Raw genomic sequence first — 5,049 nt, 5'->3', positions numbered from 1 at the left:
GACAGCCAATCCGGCATCGGAACCAACCTCAGCCAATCAATTTAGAGGAGCTCCCCACAGCCAATAGACGATGGACCTGTCGCTTTTAGCCCACCAATCACATCTGCAGAACGGGTCGCACCATCCACCAATCGGAAGTCGCGCTTCGCCGTTTGAACAATCAAAATGAGCCCGGTGACTTACTATTGGTGGCAGCAAATGAAGGCGGGACTTGCTTTAGCCAATAATAATGAGGCCATCTACACTGACCAATCAGATGGTGCATAGCAATGCAAATAAAAATTAATTCCTAGTTTAGCAGGAATTCCAGCCCCAGAAAGTGGGGTAGGGAGGGAGAACTTATATAAACTGTATAAAGGAATGGGGAGAATTTATATAAACTGTATAAAGGAATGGGGAGAATTTATATAAACTGTATAAAGGAATGGGGAGAATTTATATAAACTGTATAAAGGAATGGGGAGAATTTATATAAACTGTATGAAGGAATGGGGAGAATTTATATAAACTGTATGAAGGAATGGGGAGAATTTATATAAACTGTATAAAGGAATGGGGACTAAGCTGTTACTGAGTACCCTGGAGGGGCAGCCAGCCAAATGCTAATGTCCCTGCCCTGAGGACCTGAATGAAGTAGTTGTGTCGATTCCTCGCCAACTGGATTCGGAGACTGGTGATGGGTCTCCCTTCATGTTTCAAAGCCCTGTCTAACAAAAATCTATGGCCAGCAGATGGCAGAGTATGTCCAGCAAAAGGAGAAGGGAAATTATCATTAAGAAAACACTGAAAGGAACAAACAAAATATTTTTACACCCAAAGGACTCTAAAAAAACATCTAGGCAACTATTTTAACAAAAATAGAATCATGCACCTTTAAAACAGCTAACGGCAGCAAACAGAATCAACCAGAGTCCTCCAAATTATGTCCTTAAGTTGGAGATGTGGGATTTTGATAGAGTAAATAGGGAGAAACTATTTCCACTGGTTGGAGGGTTGGTAACCAGTGGACACAGATTTAAAGTAATTGGCAAAAGAACCAGAGGGGAGATGAGGAGAAATCTTTTTTATGCAGCGAGTTGTGATGATCTGGAATGCACTGCCTGAAAGGGCAGAGGAAGCAGATTCAATAATAACTTTCAAAAGGGAATTGGATAAATACTTGAAGGGAAAAAATTTGTAGGGCTGTGGGGAAAGAGCAGGGGGGATTGGGACTAATTGGATAGTTCTTTTAAAGAGCCAGCACAGGCACAATGGGCCGAATGGCCTGCCTTCTGTGCTGTAACAGTCTATGAAGTGGGGAATGGAGGCTCTGCTTTTTATTCCTGGCTTATGCTTTTTTATTTCCTAGCCTCATTGAGACAAAGCAACCAATCGTGGCCTACGCTGTGCCACAGTTGGATATTCTGACCCAGAGAAGGGGCGGTGGGAACCACGGTAACACAGAGGGAAACAAAACCACTTGGAGAAGATTGGATTTTTGAACGTTAGAATCATGGGAGCCAGTACCCCTGTGGCACATTGACAAAGGGACATGGTAATCATCCAATGATCCCTGCCAGGAATACATATGTCTGGATATTTTGGGCGAGGACAGGATTGGGCTTAGTTGTGATGCCGTCCATGGTAGAATAGTCTGTCAACAACGATGTGCATCTTTATAGCGCCTTTAACCAGTGGGGTATTCATGTCCTGTGGATGTGGGTGTAGGTGGCCCCCTCACATCGTATGGGTTATGAGAGCCCATAAAACCTTCCCGATATACAGGAGTAACCCCTCTATCGCCTGATATAAAGATGGTTATGGCCATGGAAGGAGTGTTCACGTCTCGGAATGTCAGATTGATAATTATCATGCCAGTCACATGAGAATGTGTGCACAATAAAATATGCCCTTAAATAACGGGGTTACTGAGAAGCACCAGGGCTGTGAGGTAAGAATAACATTGTGATATCCTACAGCAAGTGACTAAAAAAAGGGGCTCGAAACAGGCTGAATGGGACAGACAACAGGCGAAAGGAGACAAACAACAGACCACATGGGACAGACAACAGGTGAAAGGAGACAAACAACAGACCACATGGGACAGACAACAGGCGAAAGGAGACAAACAACAGACCACATGGGACAGACAACAGGCAAAAGGAGACAAACAACAGACCACATGGGACAGACAGCAGGTGAAAGGAGACAAACAACAGACCACATGGGACAGACAACAGGTGAAAGGAGACAAACAACAGGCTGCATGAGACAGACAACAGGCGAAAGGAGACACACAGCAGGCTGCATGGGACAGACAACAGGCCAAAGGAGACAAACAACAGACCACATGGGACAGACAGCAGGTGAAAGGAGACAAACAACAGGCTGCATGAGACAGACAACAGGCGAAAGGAGACACACAGCAGGCTGCATGGGACAGAGAACAGGCCCTCTTTGTACAGTGTTATTTGGCTGATTTAACAGTGCCTGTGTACATTTGTGTTCCGCGTCAATGCCTCTTGTCAGTCCTCCATGGGCCGGCCAGGAGATCAAAGGCCGCTAAATACAAAGTTTATTTGGCAAACAGGATCTGATTAACCAGTATGGAAGCTTTGAATCAAATCCATATTATTAACCTCGCCTTTAAGAATCAGCAGCTGGAGCTGTGAAGACAATCGGTGTATCCTGAGCCAACAAACAAGCTCGGTGTTACTCTGGCTTGGCTCCAGATCCGATTCCCTTATTGTATATCAAACTGATAACACGAGCTCCCACTGTGAACGAGTTCTCGATCAGCGAGGAGTTTCAGTAGCCTGGGGCGCGGTTCAGCAGCTGGTTTCGGACTACACCTTTCCTGAGTTGTTAACATTTGTGCCTCACTGCCACTTCCCCTCCCCCTCCGTCCTGAGCATTTTCAATTTGCTTAATTTTTATCTTAGTTTAGTATTCCTTGCTGCAGGATTCTGAAACCTTTTTATACATAGTTTAGAAATTCATTGACACGCACCCATTTTACAGGCGTCAATCGGGCACCTAAGCGTCTAATATGGCGGGCGGCGTGCACACGTTCTGCGCCGGGTAGTACGCTGCCCGCCATATTGGTAAAGGCTGAAGTATAGGCCTCCAGGGTCTGCGCCTGAAACACGTGTCAGGCTCTTTTCATGTGTAAATTGGGGGCCCAACACCTGTTTCAGGAACCCTTCCCGAAATTGGGCTGCCCTGAATTCAGCCAGTGCCGAGCCTGCTGCATTCAGGATAACCAGGTCTCCATGCGGCTTAACCAGTGGTGCTTAAAGGAAAGCTCTTCAAATCATTCTTCCCTGAATGTGGAGCTGGCAGGAGCAGGAATCCCGAGACACACCAGTCCCCAAGACCATTGCCGGCCTCAGCTCAGCCCACTCTCAATTGCCCCACCCCCTCGATCGGTCCCCTCTCTCCCGATTGCCCCCTGCCACCCCTCCTCCCGCCCGATCGCCCCCTCCCTTCCGATCGCCCTCGTCCCAATCGCCCCCTCCCTTCCGATCAACCCCCTAGCTTTCGATCGCCTCCTTCCTTCTGATTGACCCCCTCGCTCTCGATCGCCCCCTCCCTTCCAATCAACCCCCTCGCTCTCGATCGCCCCCTACCCCTGATCGATCCTTCTCTTCCACTGGTTGGAGCGGAGCAGTCTCTCTACAGTGGGGACTGAGGAGCTGGGAGAGGCGTTGCAGCACCTCCACTGGCAGGAGGGTGTAGTTACAGCGTGACATGTTTACATAGGCAATTTCCATTATAAACATGGACATAGATTTTCTAATGGAGTAGAAGCAGATATATAATTTTTTATGTCATACAGATGGTAACCCAGGGTGATGCCAATCTCAGCCAACCTGTCAGGTGGTTGAAAAGTATTCTGTCATGGCAAAGGCATGTTCAGAGAACAAGTTATCTTGTCCACAACCCACTCCCAGCCCTCTGTCCTGCGCATAACCACTCCCAACCCTCTGTCCTGTGTATCACCCACTCCCAGCCCTCTGTCCTGTGTATAATCCACTCCCAGCCCTCTGCCCTGTGTATAACCCACTCCCATCCCACTGTCCCATTTATAATCCACTCCCAGCCCTCTGCCCTGTGTATAATCCACTCCCAGCCCTCTGTCCTGTGCATAACACACTCCCAGCCCTCTGTCCTGTGTATAACCCACTCCCAGCCCACTGCCCTGTGTATAATCCACTCCCAGCCCTCTGTCCTGTGTATAACCCACTCCCAACCCACTCCCAGCCCTCTGTCCTGTGCATAACGCACTCCCAGCCCTCTGTCCTGTGCATAACGCACTCCCAGCCCTCTGCCCTGTGTATAACCCACTCCCATCCCTCTGTCCTGTGTATAACCCACTCCCAGCCCTCTGTCCTGTGCATAACGCACTCCCAGCCCACTGCCCTGTGTATAACCCACTCCCAGCCCTCTGTCCTGTGCATAACCCACTCCCAGCCCTCTGTCCTGTGCATAACGCACTCCCAGCCCACTGCCCTGTGTATAACCCACTCCCAGCCCTCTGTCCTGTGCATAACCCACTCCCAGCCCTCTGTCCTGTGCATAACGCACTCCCAGCCCTCTGTCCTGTGTATAACCCACTCCCATCCCTCTGCCCTGTGTATAACGCACTCCCAGCCCTCTGTCCTGTGTATAACGCACTCCCAGCCCTCTGTCCTGTGTATAACCCACTCCCAGCCCTCTGTCCTGTGTATAACCCACTCCCAGCCCTCTGTTATTTGCCTGAATGGGAGCAGCTACATCAACACTCCTGAAGCTTGATACTGATCAGGACAGAACAGTTCGCTTGATCAGCACCCGCCACTAAACTCACTATCCACCCCTCCCCAACAGGTGTCCTGAAGAAGTGTCCCCCATAGGCCTGCCCCATGGGTTTATGCTCTGGGTTGAAACTGCACCAAACTCATTTCGCATACATCATTCTGGGATAGATTTAAAATCAGGCCAGTGTTTGCTAACCTGATCTATCCCCCCTCTCTTAACCTTATCACAGCCCATGTCCACCCTTGTAGCCTTCACTGCTAAGATTTCTCC

This window comes from Heptranchias perlo, chromosome 30, assembly GCF_035084215.1.
Source record: "Heptranchias perlo isolate sHepPer1 chromosome 30, sHepPer1.hap1, whole genome shotgun sequence".
Taxonomy (NCBI): Eukaryota; Metazoa; Chordata; class Chondrichthyes; order Hexanchiformes; family Hexanchidae; genus Heptranchias; species Heptranchias perlo.
Note: the sequence above shows the minus strand (reverse complement) of the source record.